The sequence below is a fragment of the Dipodomys spectabilis genome, unplaced genomic scaffold (assembly GCF_019054845.1).
Source record: "Dipodomys spectabilis isolate Male_0828 unplaced genomic scaffold, ASM1905484v1 ptg000288l, whole genome shotgun sequence".
In the NCBI taxonomy this organism is placed as follows: Eukaryota; Metazoa; Chordata; class Mammalia; order Rodentia; family Heteromyidae; genus Dipodomys; species Dipodomys spectabilis.
In genome coordinates this window covers 2,496,081-2,515,205 of record NW_024870965.1, presented here as the reverse complement: position 1 = coordinate 2,515,205, position 19,125 = coordinate 2,496,081, and the positions used below count along the sequence as shown (strand labels likewise).

General features: G+C 40.0%; 1 protein-coding gene across 3 annotated transcripts in view; it reads left to right on the top strand.

Annotated features, from left to right (window-relative positions):
• Window positions 1-19,125, top strand: part of Nek7 (NIMA related kinase 7) — a 124,325-nt gene that overhangs the window by 28,675 nt on the left and 76,525 nt on the right. The window contains exon 1 of one of the 3 annotated variants that reach the window (XM_042701166.1): window positions 4,555-4,574. The exons of the other annotated variants lie outside the window; for them this stretch is intronic. The gene's annotated coding sequence lies outside the window, so the exon portion shown is untranslated. Of the gene's footprint in view, window positions 1-4,554; window positions 4,575-19,125 lie in introns of those variants that run through there. 3 annotated transcript variants of the gene reach the window in all.

Below are 19,125 nucleotides of genomic sequence, written 5' to 3'. Positions count from 1 at the left end.
GAAGTTTTAATCCATATCAATGAAGAGATCAGTGTCAGTGATAATTGAGGAGTCCTAAATCAAGTAATCCAAATACAGAGGAGAATAGTAGTCTGGTATGCACCTTTAGTAAATTACCACAAGTAGAAAATCAGGTTCTCTTCAGAACTCTAAACCCCTGCTTTACTCTTTTCCTTGGAAATATGGGTTTGCATGTGCCCTCAGGTTCTAGTGGATTTGGGAGCTGTCCCTGTCCCCAGCTTTTCCTAGTAACCTGTGGCATCTGTTATCTGTGGAAAGGATTTTGGTCCTGGGAGATACAACTGGAACACAGCTCAAAGGAAGTTTGCTTTGTTTTCCACATGTGATTTCTCTTTTTTTCTTTTTGTGCCTGCCTGGGGCTTGAATTCCTGAACTCAAGCCTGAGTGCTATCTGTGAGCTTTTGTGCTTAAGGCCAGCATTCTATCACTTACATCACACCAAAGTAAGAGTCCTACAGACTGTCTCCTGCCCAGGCTGGCTTTGAACTCTCCTAAGTAGCACAACTGGCATGAATCATTGGTGCCCAGCTGGTTTCTTTCTTTTTTTTTTTTCTCTTTATGCCTAAACTGATTTGAACACTCAAAGTATTTTGAAAATTTTCTCACACTAATGAAAGTGTTGTGAGGAAAAAGTTGTACATGTGAGTCACACACACTGAAGTATAAATTCGTTCTTATATGTTTCCTTGTGTTCTTAGAAGTTTAGACCACACAGCCTACCAACTGTGCAGCGTCCCCCAGGAAAACATCCTTGGGAAGCTTCGAATTACAAAGTTTGCTGAGGAAACAGATAACTTGCTTACACTGAAGTGCAGCGTGGCTTTATGCAGTTTGGATGATAGGTTTAAGTATTAATAATACATTGTTGGAGGAGTAAAAGTAAAAACCAGGGTCTGTAAATCATTTTCTTTGTTAACACATGTACATAGAATCTTGGCCCTAGATGATAGCCTTATCTCAAAGGAGCTGTGTAATACAGGAAAAGACACAAATGACACCATGATCCCTTACCAGCTGGAAGACTGCCTGATCACCTTGCTAAGGGTCATTCTATTTAAACTTACAGTTACAATGTTTAGAACAGTGAAATGATTAATAGAAATAATTTCTACTTGTGAAAGGTGATATTTGAAATTAGTTCCGTAGTTAATAAAACCCTACCTTCCTGCTTCCTTAATTTTATGTTTAACAATAAATTCAGGTGATGTTGAGGCATACTGGTTATTTGTAATGTTTGGTAAAAGAGAACATTAAATCCATCAAATCAAATATTCAGATTTATTAAGCTCTCTTTGCATTTACAATTTCCTGTAATGGGTCTGAAATGGCAGGATACTATGTAAAGAACCGGTGGTTGTTTTTATATTGTTTGTGAGTGATCATGTGGCTGGCAAAGAGTGCCAGGATTCTGAAGGAGACACAGCAAGCAGCAGGCAGGCTAGCAGCCCCAGCTCTAGAGCATGAAAAGCAGACAGACTGTCTGCTGTCAAAGCCAGTGGTTCAGTTCCTGCAGGAAACTACAGGAGCACCAGCAGCATGAGCTGAGCACTGAGGGATGACATGCACCTGGCTGGTTGGTTGTATTGTAGCCTGGGAAACCAAGGACCTACAGCTTGCCACACTTGAATTAGGCCTAAAGGATGGCTGTTTGTCACACTGGCCAGCCATCATAGGATCTCAAAGCACTCATGCTACTTGGACCTTCTTGATTACCTATATCACTCACTATAGAAGTGGCACAAGATGCAGGATGTCTGGGGTTCCTGATAACAGACAAGATTGGGGGTCATGGTAGATATTTTCATGAGTATGCCAGTCCCTCAAAATTTGTAGGAGATGATATATTGTCAGGTGTGTACATTTACCTTGTATGACTTGTGGCGGGGTCTGCTGCTAGCTGCATTCATCACAGTCACAGACTAGAGGATCTGGACTCGGAACCTTTACCAGTGAATTGAATAAGAGTCCAAAGGGGTCATACTCCAGATAATCATTAGCATCCTTTCTTTCATGATGTATGGGGCCATTTTATTCAGCCAGTAGTATTAATTTATCCAGTATTAGTTTATCTTTATCAGGGTATTGTTGAAAATGAATATTATCCATTGTGATTTACAAGGGAGTTTAAAACTGACCTGCTGAACTTGCAAAGCTTGTAGGAGCACAAGTTAAGGATATGTTTCCGGCCATTTGCTCAAGGGTGTGAATTTCACTGCCATATAACAACACTTTTAGTGCTGGATGGAACCAGAAGCTGGTGTGTCCACTGGGTGGTATAGCCTAGGGGAGGTATATATTGTTTATCTGCATGATATCATCATTGTAGAGGAAGCAAGTCATCCTTGAAGTGAGAGGGGGCTTTCTGATCATTGGTTCCAAGAGCAGAAGAATTAAGGTATCCTTGTGGCTACTTAGTAAACCTGTCTTGAACCTATAGCCAGGTAAAGGTAATCTTCTCGAGCACTGAGAAAGAGGTAAAGGCCCAAGGGGGCATAGTGTGCCATTCGTTTATGAGTCATTCACAGCCAGTGTCTGGAACAGCTTGAGTACCTGGAAACCACTGACTTTGGCTGGTGAGAATCCGTTCATTGTGGGCTGCCACCTCCTGCTAGCCCTTTGCATTGCCCCATGTGATTTTAGTGAGGTCGAGCACATCTCAAACTCCTTATCACCGTTGCAGCTTCTGCTGGAATTGTGTGGTTTTTGTTGTTGTCTAACCACTCTGTCACACACTTGTCTCCTCCCCCCCCCCCCCCCATCTCCCTGAGAGCAGATCACCTGTGATCACTGAGAAGATCCCCACAAATGATAAGTATTTGCAGTCAAACATCAGTACCAAAGTCTGCATTCCAAGCCTGGAAGTGTGGCAGTGATACAGTGCGGTGGAGCCGGCACCACCTGTTGTGTGGCTGTAGTAACTTTTACTTTTTCCTTGTGTTTATTTACAAGTCTAGCCAATTGAATGTCTTTTCTTTTTCTTAAAGAGGAAAAACACTCCTGACCTTCACATAGCCATGTGAAAAAAAAAGCCACACAGGTGAGCCGTCCGACCCTCCTGCTCTTTCCTGGCGAAGTGCTTTTCCCAGTGCACGGTCCCCTTTCTCTTCAATACCTTGGAGTGGAGGTGCTGAAGCAGTGATTCCTAAGGTTGCCGCTCAGTTTCTCTCTTCCAGTAGAGATGGATTGATTTCCCTGGAAGAATCTGGTTCTCTAGATTTGGGTCTCAGTCTGACTGCTTTGCTTTACAGCCTGTGCCTGCTTTTCTAGGGTTTTCATAATTTAGCTTCTACACCAAATTTCTTTGGTGCCGATTGTATCCATCTCTTTGGTGGCCTCTGTTGTTTTTTTTTTTTTTTGGTCGGTCGTGGGGCTTGAACTCTGGGCCTGAGTGCTGTCCCTCAGCTCAAGAGTAGTGCTCAACCACTTGGACCACAGCACCACTTCTGGTTTTCTGAGTGGTTCATTGGAGATAAGAGTCTTATGAACTTTCCTGCCTGGCCTGACTTTGAACTGCGATCCTCAGATCTCAGCCTCCTGAGTAGCTAAGATGACAGGTGTGAGCCACTGGCACCTGGCTTCAGTCTCTGTTTTAATAGCCATGTCCAATTGCTTCTGCCTGGCTTTTGGAAAGGGCATTCCAAAACGGTTGTTGACCCATCATAGAGATCTGTTTGATGTACTTTTTTTTTTTCCTTTAAAGGGAAGACTTTGTAGAGACTGTTTGGACTAACAAGATTGTAGACGACATGGCTTCTTAGCACATTGCCTATGGAGATAAACGTAGGAGAGCTACGGCTTTCTAAAGAACAGCGGAGCAGTGCTGATTGTCTTGCCCACAGACCTGGTTGCTGTCTGTGCAGAGGATGAGTGAGGAATCCAAAGTTAAGGGCTCAGTCTGTTGTGTAGCAAGTAGCAAGCGCACCTGCCCCTCTTGCCAGGCAGCGGGTGACTGCCCTGAAGTCACACTGTGGTCATGTCCGCCTGTGCCATTGGCGGTAGAAGGGGGTCAGGGTCAGAAGATGGCTGGACCTCGTGCCCTGGCCCATTCCCTGAGACCATTCAGAAGCACTCTCCTCATAATCCTAACCATTGATAGTATTCATAGAATAGGAGCCTAAGAATTTTCTGAGTACTGCATATGAAATAATGTGGCATCATTTTACATGTGAGTTCTTCTTTCAGAATTAAGAAAGCATGTTCGTACTTGATGACGCTGAGTCATCCTGAGTGCTTGTGAAGCTGGTCTGTGCGGAAGGGCTCGAACCAGACCTGGGGCCTATACCTGTTTTCTGTGTCTCTGCTGAAGCAGTGGTGTGTGTGCCTGTGGACATTTTAGCCGAATTATTTCTCTCTGGAGGTCTTGAAATCCTGTAAATAGCTTGCTCGGGAAAGAATGTCAGTGTAGAAATGTAGTTCAGCCTAGAACACTTTTTGATTTTGTGGGTTTGAGTGTCAAGCAGGAGAACAGAAGAAAAGAATGCTATTTGAAGTAGCCCTTTAAAAGTTTCCTGCTTACTTTTGACGTCTTAAATTCTCACTTGAACTGGAGTTTGGTAAGTTGTGTTTAGGGCATCACTGAGAGGAACGGTACATTCCGTTGGCTGTAACGGTGTAGGACAAACAGTGAGCAGTGTGCAGCTTCTGAGCTTCACTGTAGTCAGGCTTGTGCTAGGTCAGACTTTCCGTTATTAATCCTGAAGTTGGAATTTAGAACTTTGGGTTGAAAATTCTTTCCAGGGAACGATTTGTATACAGCTTCTCAGCCTGGGAACATCTCATGACCCACTTAGGGGCCTCTTTAAACATTCAGATGAACGTTAAGGGTTTTTAAGATGAAGGGAAATTTTGTGTTTTAGAAGTATTTCTTTGGGTCCTGCTGGGTCCTGGTGCTCACGCCTGTAATCCTAGCTACTCAGGAGGCTGAGATCTGAGGATCATGGTTTGAAGCAAGCCCAGACCTGTGAGAGACTCATCTCCAACTAACTACCCCAGAAGCCAGAAGTGGGGTTGTGGCTCAACTGGTAGCATTCTAGCCTTGAGCAAAAGAGCTCAAGGACAGTGCCTGGGCTCTGAGTTCAAGCCCAGGATCACCTGCAAACAAACAAACAAAATATTTGTTTGGATATGACAACTTAAAGTTATTTTATTCATTACTTCTTGGGCAGCACTGTTTTTAGTACTATACTCAGGATAGCTGCTAGCCTTAGATGATGATAAATTATAAATTGTAACTATGATGAATTAAAATACCAATTAAGATGGACACCTGTGGCTCACACCTGTAATTCTAGCTACTCAGAAGTAGCTGAAATCTGAGGATCATGATTCAGAGCCAGCCTAGGCAGGAAAGTCAGTGAGACTCTTATCTCCAATTAACAATCAGAAACCTGGAAGTGAAGTGGTGACTCAAAGTAGTAAGGCACTGGCCTTGAGCAAAAGAGCTCAGGGACAGTGCCAAGGCCCTGAGTTCAAGCCCCACAACTGACCAAAGGGGAAAAAAAATCATGTTGTTAGATTTAAATAATTTGTATAGTAAAGAATTCAAAGGTTAAACTTATCTCTAGATTTCATTTGTTGAAAAAAGATCATATTGTGGTTAAATACTAAATCTGTCTTCCTATACAAACAAGTGCTTCTCTAAATTTGAAGACCCGTAAATGACTTCTAAACCGTAAGTCGTTTCAGTGCCAAAGGTGTTTGCCTTTTTTTTAAAAAAAAAATGAATTAGATGAAAACTTAGCTTTAAATAATATCAGAATTATTCTCAAGATTTGCTCTGCAACCTGTTAGGAGAGCATCTTGGCTGCTCTTCTACGTGGCACTGCTAGCATTCTGTTCTGTCAGTTGCATTGAACATGGCGCACTTTCAGACATTCCCCAGTTTCAACGTCTCCTCTCCCCTGAATGTGTGCATCTGCTAGCTAGCAAACCCAAACTCGTGGAACGGTGGGGTTATGGTTATTCTTTAACGTTTCAGATGATGTATGCTTTAACAGCATAAACATTTATTAAGAATATGCTGTTTTAGTCGGATGTTGGTGGCTCACACCCTGTAATCCCACCTTCTCTGCAGGCAGAGAAAGGGGTCACGGTTTAAGCCCACACAGGCAGGAAGGTTTGCAAGGCCGGGGGCCACGGCACTCATCCTGTCATCCTGTGCCATGTGCCATGTAGGAGGCCGAGATTGGGAGGAACATGGTTCCAGGTCATCCTGGGTAGAAAAGTCTTGAGAGACTTTGCCTCCCAGGGAAGGAAGCTGGATGCAGTGCTGTGTCTGTGTTTCCAGCAGTGATGGGAAGCTGAGTGGGCAGGTTGGGGCTCAGGCTAGCTTCTGGACCAGAATGAAATGAAATCTGGACCCCATCCTAAAAATAATCAGTGCAAAACAGGGCTAGAGGTGGGGATCAGTGCTATCATGCCAACCTAGGTAGATGAGGTCTTTCCCCCAAACAGTAAAAGAACGTGTTGCTTTATGGAATGCTAGAGTGAAAAAGTACAGCTTTACTAAATAGAATTGGACAGAATCAAATCTAGAAGACAGGGGAAGCTTCTGTGTGTGTTTAGAGGTGTTCCCTAAAGTCCTGGTCTCTCTAACAACAACAACAAATCTGTAGCTCAGTTCCTGCCTCCCCCTACCCCTCATTTTTGAGGTAAGATCTTGCCATGTAGTGTTGGTTGTCTTGTGATCATTCTGACTCAGCCTCCCAAGTGCTGGGATTATAATTAGGTACTGCTACACTGGTCTTTTTGTAGTATTAAATGTACAAATATTTGTAATGAAGTAATTACTACTGGAATTACAAATTTAGAAATTTATTATTCTTCCCTAGAAATATGTTGTCCTTTTTTTGTGTTTTTAAAATTTCTGTCATTTATTAAGCACTTGATCTGGGAAGAAAATGATGGCAATTTTTGTTTTGTTATGAACAAATGGAATTTGTAAGGCTTTTATTGAGATTGTGGGCATTCTGAACTGTAGAAGACTTTTTCAGAGCTTTCTGTTAGATAAACAGCAAATGGGTTATCATGAGTTATATAGTAATGTCTTTGCTATTTTCCCATGTATTACATTATATATAAATCTATAATATATTTATATGCATCTAAATAAATACATATATATGTATATATATAAATGTTTATATAATTTGCTGGTGGTAGGATCTGTGGATCAGGACCTTGTGCTTACTAGCCTCTGTTAATACTGCTGAGCCATCTCTAGCAACTGGTTTTCAATTTTTTTTTGCCAGTCTTGGGTCTTGAACTCAGGGCCTGGGTGCTGTCTCTGAGCCTCTTTGTGCTCAAGGCTGGCACTCCACCACTTGAGCCATAGCACCACGTCTGGCTTTTTCTGAGTAGTTTATTGGAGATGAGTTTCACAGACTTCCCTGGCTGGGCTGGCTTCGGAACTGTGATCCTCAGATCTCAGCCTCCTGAGTAGCTAGGATTATAGCTGTGAGCCACAGGCGCCTGGCTTCACTGGTTGTTCTTAGGGTAGCGTCTCACTCCGGTCTTGGTGCACTGTGCACTCCATTCTGCCTACTTTATGCTTCCCATTGTTGCTGGGATCCGTTGTTGCAGGTGAGCCACTGGTGCCAGGCCACGGCCTGAAATTCCTTTTTTGGTGTGTTCCTGTCCTAGAGCTTGAACTCAGAGCCTGGGCTCTGTCCATGAACTGTATTTTTTTTTTTTGCCGGTCATGGGGCTTGAACTCAGGGCTTGGGCACTGTCCCTGAGCCATTTTTGCTCAAGGCTAGTGCTCTACCACTTGAGCCACAGCACTACTTCTGGCTTTTTCTGTGTATGTGGTGCTGAGGAATCAAACACAGGGCCTCATGCATGCGAGGCAAGCACGCTACCATCGAGCCACCTTCTCAGCCCCCTGAACTTTCTTAGGTATGTCTTTGTGCACCTTTGAGTTTTCTTGGAGTGTGTAGCTGTGGGAGGATATGGTGAGTTTTATACCACATAGATGTTTTCTAACATTCCCAACAGTGGTTTATGAGTTTGAGTTGTTCCATATCTTAGTTTTATTTTCCCAGAATTTATATTTTTTAACCCATCCAATGGATATGAAATGGTTTCCTATTCTTAGGTTTGGACAGAGATTAAGTATTTTTCTCAAGTGCTTTTCTGAAAATGATCTGTTACTTTTGCCAATTTTTAAAGTTTATGGAGGTCTTAATAAATCTTAGATACATTCATTGCTCATATTTTCCCCCCTTAAACTACAGCCTCATTTTTCACTCTTGCAATTGTCCCTTCCCCTTCTCTTTCTCTGTCATTAACTTACATTAGTTAGGCTGGAAAGATTTTCTTGTCACATTTCTACACATGTTTGCAATGTATTCCAAACAGTCTCACTCTCTCTAGCACTCTGCCTTTCCCCAAGTTGTTTTTTTTGATGAACAGATATTTCTAATTTTAATGTAGCTGAATATAGTAATGTTTCATTTTATAATATGTATATATAAATATGTTTAAATATATAAGTATATAATGTATATAAATAAATGTACTTTCCCTAAAGCATGTTTTTCTCTACCTAGAATTCATGAAGGTATTTTCTTCAAAATGTTGAAAATTTTACTTTTCATATTTAGTTCTTTAGCCTATATTGTCATGTCAGCATCTTGTTTCTGTACATCTGCATGTCTGTATGGGCATCTAACATGTCTGGGTTGTATTTCCACATGTACACTTGCAGGTCTGTGTGTGCATCATAACTTCCATTCTGGGAACAGAACATGTTTCTTTCTCTTGTATACTTCATTCTGCTTGAACCTTGTTTAGACTGAAATACATCCTTACAAAACCTTCTTTTTGTGAGGCACCCCAAACTTCTGTTCATGAGTGGATTTCTAAGGACCTATGATTTTGCAGTGGAAGCTGGGAAGCTGTCATCCATTGTTGGGTGATAGAAATTGGCCCAATTGAACCAGGAGTTGGATCTTACAATCTGCGTGGTAACCATTGAAGGAGCCACAAAGATCAGAAGATTTTACTGCTTTCTAAACTTGCAGTTTGCATTCTTTCTTAATGTGATCAAGGGGTTTATGATTAAACTTGTGAAAAACAACTCTAGCAAGGAAAGAACAAATGGATGTCTTCTGGTCCTGATCATCTTTGGGGCCTGATCATGGCAGCTTGCTAACTGGAATTTCCTGTCAGCTGAATTTCTCATGCCACCTCCTAAATTAGATGGAAAAATCCCATTTTCCAGGTAGGGCCAACAAGTCCATTTCAATACAAGGCAGCTATAGAAAACAGACCGGTGACTCTCTGCACCTCTTTAAGATGATCAGGAACTGAAGTTGTTGAGGGAAAAAATTAGAATATATAGATGGAGAGACAGGAAAATCATATGACTTTTTAACAGATACCAAATGGTCTAGACTCAGAAGTTAAAACTAAGTAGTAAACAGAATAAACTCTTATTATTCCTCCTTTATAATGTTAAATTACTGCATTTGGAGACCATCTAGGCTACCTAAATTTGACTTCTTTAAAATATAGGAGTAGCTGTCTAAGTCTTTCCTTTCCTTTGAAATGGTAAAAAATCTGGAAACTCTTCATAAATCGGTAGAAGCAGAAAGAAGGAAAAGTCCTGACACCTAACCTGGTGTTTGGGGGAACTTCACCCATCTTATTTACCCAAAATCATTGCCCTAAGGATTAGGAGTTGCTAGTGTAGCAAGACCTTGTATATCTGCTCATGTCTCAAAGAATAAAACCTATAGATAGGAACCACCATTTTGAGTCTTTAACTCTTGCAGGAAATATTTCTCTCTGTCTCTAACTCTTTTGTGCTGAAATAAGTCCTTGGAAAAATGTAAACTACCAATAATAACAAAAACTGATGAACACAAAAAAGCAGGGCTAGGGATATGGCTCAAATTGTAGTGTCCAGTCTAGCAAGTGTGAGACTCTAGGTTCCAACCCCTAAGTGTAGGAAAATAAGTAAGTAACCCCTCACCCCTTCATTGTATACTACATGTTGTACATGGAATCTTTACAGGCTGTAGGTGGTGTTACCAGGTGCAGAGGATCGACTTTTTTTTTCTGGTGAGAAATATCTTGCACCTTGACTGAATGGAGGTTCCGGGGTCTTCACCGAATGCCTAGGGTGTTTATTTATACCCATCCCTGTGCTCCTGTCCCCCAGGGAGCCTGCTAAAATCTCTTCTTTGCTTTTCATCTTTTAGCAGCTTCTATCTTTGGCTTCTTAGATTACTTGAAGTGTTAGACTTATGTTCTCTCTGGAGATTTTTTTTTTATTCATGTTGTTGTTGTGACCCATAAGATTCTAGGTAGAGAATGTTACTTACGATGTGCAATACATAAAATAGATTTGCTTTTATTGTATAACATTTCCTAATTTGTGGACTTTGTAGTGGGACAGGATTGCTTTTGGATGTATTGTGGTAGGGAGCATTTAAGAACCTAAATGAGTAGGTTTCAACAGAATTTTATTCCACAGCTCATATCAAAAGTTATAGTCAGAAGGTTGTAAATATTGCATTTTTCTTAGATAAATTGAATAGGTTGGTATTTTCTGTCTTGTAGACAGAAAATTTATTGCTTAAAATTCATTAATTAAAACTCACTTATTTCATTTGCAAAACTAACCTGCTTTTGTAAGTAAAGTTTTATTGGCAGATATGATTCCTGTTTCTTTCTTTCTTTTTTTTTTTTTTGTTGGTTGTGGGGCCTGAACTCTGGGCCTGGGTGCTGTCCCTTAGCTTTTCAGCTCAAGGCGAGCGCTCTACCACTTGAGCCTCAGCCCCACTTCCGGCCTTTTCTGCTTATGTGGTGCTGAGAAATCGAACCCAGGACCTCATGCATGCAAGGCAAGCACTCTACCACTGAGCCACCTTCCCAGCCCCTGATTCCTGTTTCTTATCATGTGTGGTTGCTTTACCACTACAGAGTAGAACTGGCAAAAAGATCATGTGATGATATCTCAGAAATTTAAAATATTTACCATGTGGCTGTTTTAAAGAAGAGTCGGATTTTTCTTGCTTTAGATTTTAAACTATAATGATAGAATTCTTTGTATAGAACCAATTATTCCTAATACTCTATAAGGAATTGGCTGTAGCTTAATGAAGGACTCTTTTATTGGCCTTTCTTGACTTATTAAGTAGCTTTTCAGACCTCATCTTCTTCTCTTTCTGGGACTTCATCTTGTTGGTAGTGTAACAGGATGCATAGGTGACTTAGAGGCTGTTTACCCCCATTTACCCTTCCCCCATTTATCCACCCTCTAAGTTGTGCAGCAGAGATGTGTGGGTGTTGAGAGGCAGTGCCAGTGGCAGCTGTGTCTTCACATACAGATCCATGCATTGGAAACACATAACTGTCACAGTCAAGCTTAGATCCAGGTTGTTTTGAGACAAACGGGTTCCAAGCCACAAGAACGGTGTGCCCTTCCTTCAGCAAAGGCTTTTAATAAACTCTGGGACAATCACAAAGAACACTGTAGTATGGATTTAGCATCAAGCTAAAGTTTCATGTCTGAGGACAGTTTATTACAACCATTCACCTTAGGGCATCTAGTCTGCTGACTCTTTTTGGCCGTACCTAAAAAGTCAGAGGTACTTTAGCCACGTCTATTTCCAAACCAGAAATAACTCAGACGTAGGCACGGCAACACTAGAGTTCCACATTAGTTCCACTAGCTTAGGCTCTGAATGTTCACAGGCATCAATCATCATATTAAAATTTTAAGACTGTCGTGAGTGTTGTCAGGACTATGAGAAACAATGTGACCCAGTCTTTGTTCACAAGGAGGGCTGGAGCATTGTTTCGGGCTGTCTTCACTTCACAATCCCCTGTCAATCAACTGGTGAGTTGTCTGAAACCAAGGAGTGGAAACTCATTACTGTGAAGGTGTTATTTTTGGGTTGGAAACTGATGACTGTAGCACCTGTGTCCTGCCATGAGCACAGCCTCTCGGGGCAGGTGGTGGTTGGCCTCCAGGGTCTTCCTGCCACTGCAAGGACTGAGCCATGGCGTTCCTTCCAGAACTCTGCTGTTCAAAATGTCTAAAGAGACAAGAGAAAAAAACAGAAGCAGTGAATTTGTTGGGAAAAAGTTTTCCTGCCATTTCTCTTTTTAAGGCTAGAAATGGCATATTTGAAGTACAAATGCTTTTAGAATAAAATATTTAAGAGGAAGTTTTCATGAATTCTTACGTGGCATTTATAACTATTCTTTTCCACTTTGTGATTGGAATGTGTTTATTAAAGTCGAAGGAGGTTCAATTGAGGGTCACATAGTCAAGCCTTTTTGAGGAAATGATCTATTGCATGCCTTTAGATTCATTGTGAAGATACATTATTACAGTTCATGAGCCCTCCGAAGGGCTGAGTTTCTCAAGCCTGCTACTTGGAATCATCTTCCTGTAGTATCAAGTACACTAAAGGTTTATTTATTTTTGGAAAATACGTTTTGTGCAATGAAGAAAATAAAGACCTCATCTTTTAAAAGAAAAGAGCTGGTTTGCTTACTTACATGAATTTGCTTCTACCTGCCACTTTCATAGCTAGGAGAGGTAAGAACTTCTCTCTGTGAGGACATTGCTGCCGTGACCAGAGACGTTACAGAGATTTCTTTTCTGACCCAGTGAGTCCCAGGATGCTGCAGGACAAACTCCAGATGATCAGATGGGCCTGTGAGCAGCAAGCCACGTCATGTGTGTGGAATCCCTTCTCCTCAGGAAAGACCCAGGACAGGAATCGAGGCAGAAACCATGGAGCTGATAAAAGAGCACACTGGGCTTCCTAATAACGATTATGCAGGAAAGGAGCTGTGATTTTGACACGGGGCTGGGAGTTGGGCTGCAGCCGGACTTTCTGTGCTATCCTTTTGTCCTTCCTTGTGCTAATTTTTTAAGTTCATAGATAATTTTTAAGAAGGAGTTGTAGTCTTTGCATTTTGCTGGTATAGTAGCGAGCTCTAAACATAAAAGCATGTCATAATACTGTTTTTGGCTCTAGTATAATTTGTCATCCTTCTTAAACTGGCAAATGTTGAGGTGCTTGATTTTCTTTTTTAAAAAGTCAGTAGCTTAAATCAATATATTTGTGATTTTATAACCCAGAGCTGGGTGCTGGTAGCTCAAGCCAATAAGCTTAGCTGCTCAGGAGGCTGAGATTTAAGACTTGAGGTTTGAGTTTGTGTTGTGCAGATAGATCTCAGAGACTCTTATCTGAAGTTAACCAGCAAAAGGCCGGAAGTGGAGGCATGGCTCAAGTGGTAGAGTACCGACTTTCAGCGAAAAAGCCAAGCAAGAGTGTGAGGCTCTGAGTCTTCAGTCCTAATACTGGCCAAGAAAGTTAGACTCAAGATATTTATAGATAATATCTGAACATTGCAATTTGGGGAAGAAACCAATTTTCATGTGGATTTAAAACTAATGGGTCACTGTAGATCTGTTTTGAAAAAGAAGAGGGGGATGTATAGAAGAGGATTCAGTGCCTAGAAAAGATGTATCTATTCCCTCCAATGTTCTTTCTGTTTTAAAATGTAATAGCATAGTAATAGATGTTAGCAGGAAGACTCCATCTACATTGGTAGGTGTCCTTGATGGAGCACTTTGCTTTTTTTTCTCCCTGTTCTTAGTAAAGTAGACTCATGCTGAGCACAAGTTACTTTGTCTGTGTTCCAGTGCAGCCTTATTGGTGAGGCCAGACTCAAGTGCAGTTTGTTCCTCACCTTGAGCCACAGTGGTGCGTCTGGACAGGAAGAGTCGAGCTGAAGGAGACCCAGCCCACTCACTGCCTTGCACAGTATGTTGTGATTGTATTTTTAAGTGTTTGTTTTTCAACTGATAAGAAGAGTTATGTTCTGCTTCACAGCTGTTCAGATGCAAGCATATGCACTGAAAAGAAGGAAGGGAGGGAAGGAGGGAGGGAGGAAAGAAGGAAGGAAGGAAGGAAGGAAGAAAGGATGGATGGATATTCGGAGGTTTTAGTAAGGACACACATAATCTTATTTTGCAGTTTACCTGGATAGGATTTGGAGTTTGCTCAAACCAATGAAATCATCCTGCTTAATATTTTTCTACTTTTTTCCCCCCAGTTTTAAGGTCTGGTAACATGATCTGTTGGCTTTTGTAGCTAAAAAAATAACTTTAGTTTCAGAATTAATTTTCATAACTAAAAAGACTTAAAACCACGGGTAAGAGACAGCTGTTAGTCTTAGGTAAATTCATTGAGATTTGAGTTGCGATTCTGTTGTATGTGCTATATGCCTTTGTATAAGACTCTCACAGTATTGGTGTCTGTCAGGGAAGAAGGTAAATTTGAGCCAGCAGGTGTCAGCAAGAACCATAATAAAAACATTAGTCCTGATTATCCCAACCTTAATTTGGTTACTTTTGGTTTTTTTGTGGACACTTAGTCTGCATTTTAATTTAGAGTCCTTTCTCAGTGGGTTGCCCTAACGGGAAATGATCAAAATGTTTCAGAGAACATGTCTGAAGTACAGCAACAGCTCTAAAGATTTAGTTCAAAGAAAGGATGCTTGCCAAGTGCTATGAACTTTTTCCTTACTTCAGTGCCTTGAAAAAAATTGGGCATAAATTATCCTGTATCAAAAAACTTAACATTTTAAACACACACACACTCTCTCTCTCTCTCTCTTTCTCTCTCTCTCTCTCTCTCTCTCTCTCTCTCTCTCTCGTAGAGTAAGTTGTGTCCTACTGTTTGAAAGTATTTATGGCTATTGATTGCTTAATATTTTATAGTCAGGCTTTATAAGTGTCTTCGAGTTTAATTTTCAATGAAAATACTGTATTTATTGCCACCATTCAGCTGCTAATTAACTTATTTTAAATTCATGCTAATTTCTGGTGAAGGTAGTGTCTACTTATCCACAAAATCAGAATTTATCATTTGTAAAATTAAAAATTTATCTCTCTATTACTTGATGAATTGGCAGGAATGCAGATCCAGTAGACAGGCATGGCATCCATAGGAAGTTGTGATGCCACAGGGCAGTGACCTGTGCTTTATTTCCTGTCCTATTTCTTGTCATATCAGATAACGAGCTTCTGCTTTATAGGCATTTTTAACTTAATAAAGCTAGTACTACCCAGCAGTCTCATTCCTATATATTTATCCAAGTGAGCCTGTATGCAAGTGTTTGGAGAGGCTTAATTCCTAATTCCTTCAAAGTGGAAGCAATTCAGTTGCTCTTTAGTTGGAAGGTGAATAAATAAACTGGTACATCCATCCCTTCACTGGTTTACTACTCAACAGCTGACTGGTGGCAGTGACTCAGTGCCACCCTAGACTCTCAGGAGACTTGGGATGTGGTGATCAAGCTTCGAAGCCAGACCAGTCAGAGAAGTCCATAAGACTCCACCTCCCATCGACTAGGGAGAGAGCTTATGTGGCTCAAATGGTTGACAGTGCCAGTTGTGTGTGAGAGCAAAATGCTGAGCAACTGTCATCCCTGAGTTCAAACCTTGGTACTGGCAAAAAGAAGGATAAAAGTGAACAAAGTATTTGGAGCAATGTAGACGAATCTTAAATGTATCATGCTACGTGAAGGAGCCGTGTACGGTAGGCTTCAACTCTGCAACTTTGGGAAGACAAAACTCCAGATACACAGGGCTCATTAACACTGGTCAGGGATCAGGGGAGGGCCTAACCATAAAGTTAGTGGGGTGATTGTGTGGGCTGGTGGAATTTGGAGTCTGGGGGGTATTTCATGACTGTAAATAGAAATGAAGGATTCTGCCTCCACTCATCTCCCTTTATCGATCGATTTTCTGATATTTTAGTTCTAGTAAGATTTTAAATTCTATAGCCACTCACTTATACTGTTCCATGTAGATAATACTTAATTAAAATTTCCCCATTCCCATGTTCTACTTTTTTTTTTTTTTTAAATACTCCTTCCTGTGTCCCTCTTGAGTGTTCTGTCTGAGATCATTTTGCTCTGCGTATTGTGCTAGTTTTTCTTCATGGGGTCTTGTTTGTTTGAGCGCTTGGTTATGTTTATTCTGTGTTGAATATTATATGTAGGAAATTGTTTATAGACGTGATCTTCTCCAGAGAGTATTTTGTTGGTTTCTGCCGGATGTCTGGGGGCAGTAACCACCTGGAATCACTCCAGTCTGCTTTTAGGATTTGAGTCAGTGCTGACATCTAGGGGTCAGGCTTTCAGAGTCTCACCTCACATCCTGGAGGATGGCCTTTGTTGAGCCCTGGACTATATTTTTTGCTTCTCTATTCCAAGAGGATGAATGAATTGTTGAATTATCTTCCAGCACCTACTCTCCCCCTTGACTATCAACACAACACTCAGTGAAAAAACAGTGTAGTGCTAGACTCACTTCTCTGCCTTTCCTTCATCCTACATATCTTGCCTTTTTAATGTTCTACAAGTTCATTCACTTAATGCTGCATTCAAATGAACACACACACACACAGAGGTTTGTTCTGAAAGACCATACTGTCATCATGAAAGCAAAGGTTGGCTATATCCTTTGTCTTACCTATACACATATACAGAATAAAGATAATTTTATACATTTTGTATGCAAAGTGCTGTTTTTAACTTAATGTTCATATATTAGAATATATTTAATGTATTAAGCTATCTTTAATATGTTTGTATTGGAACTATTAGACAGCTGTTTGCTACGTGCAGTGTTCTTTTTGTAATCGACCCTCCTTTCCCATGCTTACTAATTTATGGCTTTATAGACATACGGGTTATGGATTCTTGCTTTATTTCGTGCACCATACCCTGGTACTCACAAATTGTTCAAAGCAAAGCTGGCTTTTACAGACTTTTTACACGTTCCCATTGTTCTTTGAGTACAACATGGTTTTCGGACTCAGGATGGTTCAGTCTCAGCTTGTACTTTCCTATCTTGCGCCTTGGAGCCACCCATTTCTCCAAAGAGCACCACTTCCTTTAAGTAGAGAATGCAGTACAAACCAAGTTTGATGGGAAACTCATGTTTTTAACTGTAGATATTGAGACGGAATGCTCCAGAAACATTCCATCATTCTTTTCAAAGATCTATTCATCCATTATAACAGAAGCATAAAAAGGAGCTGTTGAATCTAAGCATTTACTTTTCCTTGCACTGTGTGATACAGACATGTCACTTGCTTGATTATGGGAAATACTGAATGACGCAGTCAGTTAAGTGCAGACGGGAGGGTGAAGTCAGGAATATTCCTGTTGAATAGTGATTTAGGGCCAAGAAAAATATTTGATTCTGGACCCAAGTATTCAGACTCTGCCAAGTATCAGTCGCCTTAAAATTTCCATTATGTCTGCTCGTGTTTCATGTGTCACGTATGCATACATACAGCTATTAGACTTTGCTCTGGATGGGAAAAGTGTTGCTACTCTAGTATGGTTGCTCGCCTTTCAATTTTGTTCTTTAAAAGTTACATGGTCCTGTTAAAAAAATACATGCCGTATTATATTCTTGAAGGATATTTAATGTTACATATCTTGAAGAAAGAATACTGATGATTTTATGAGTAGCCTTGAAGATTGAAGGGAAAATTTATTTCAAGAAAAGGAAGCTATTAAATTTGGACTAGTGTACTTCAACCCTTTGAAATGGTGAAGAAAAGAGTCTGCCTGAAGCTGTTTATGTGAAATCTGTCTTCAAATTCATTTCCATGGTTTCATATTTAAGATTTCCTACTACATGAAGAAACGGTGGAGTATGATGAACATACTTAAAAACATAAAGAGGTAGAATTTTTAATGAGTAGAAAATATGGGTGTCCATTTTGGTTAAATTAGATTTTCTCTGAGTTTTACATTAAAAGTTGAATTTGAAGTATGGGATTGACCTGACTAGCTTTTGTATCTTCATTCATTGCTATTATTATTTTATTTTTGGTACCAGTCCCTGGGGCTTAAACTCAGGACTTGATTAGGTATCAGCCCTAAGCTTTTGTGTTCAGGGATAATGTGCTCTACCATTTGAACCACAGCTCCACTTCTGGCTTTTTGTTGGTTAATTGGAGATAAGGGTCTCATGGACTTTCCTTCACAGGCTGGCTTTGAACCATGATCTTCAGATCTCAGCCTCCTGAGTAGTTAGGTGTGAGCCACCACTGCCTGGCTGTTAAATAAATTTTGTCGAAGAATTAAGGGAATGGTTTTCTTTAGCTTAATATTCTTTATTATAATTTTGAAGCATTTAGTTAAAATTTTTTTTTCTGACAAAAGTTCTCAAGAACTGTTCACTACTGATTTTTATCCAGAATGTTTTAAAGCTTGGTTTTAAAATTTACTGTATTAGTTTTTCATCTATATTTTATAATTTGTCAAGAATCAGATTGATGTTTTGAGATGTGTAATTGATTTATTTTAGGTCAATTGCTGCAAAATACTAATTTTTTAAAGATGAAATTCACTGAGAATATGTATAAATGTAGAATAAAACTCATTTTCATTAAGGTTTTTACTAAAGTGAATGCATTAATTGGAGCTGTTCCATTCAAATATTATTCCATTCATGAAGAGTGCTAATTTAAAGAATTTGATAAATGAATTAAATGTGGGAACTAAGGAATTTATTTTCATTTAGGAAAAAGCACTGTAATGTTTCAGTATTCAAATTATGCTGGTTATCTAATACAGTGTCAATGACAATTATATTTACTTAATGTGTTTTGTTGAATAATGTTATTTGAATTGTATCAATCCTTAAAAATCAGCTCACTGGTAGACCTGAGTTCTTAGAACCAAAAGGTCTTGTCATTGAGGTAGTTTTTGTGTCTGTTCCCAGTTCGGATTCCTTATTTTGTACTTTTTTTGTTAATTACGTTGTTGAACACAAAAATAGGAGATTGTTTTACTTTAATTTGTACTGAGAACATTTGTAGGGTTTGAAAGATGTGGGGACTATAATGTGCTTAATAGAACTATTTCCAGTTTTAGCTCATAAACAACAAATGGTTTGAGAATATATAGACAATATAGTGAGCTCCACTCACTAGGGATTCTACTTGGCAAATTTGGGCTGTTATAGGAGCTTTTATAAGTGTGTGTGTTCTAGTGATTTCCAGTTAAGTTTTCTTGTATCATTCCTCCATCCTGTATGTTGTTCTT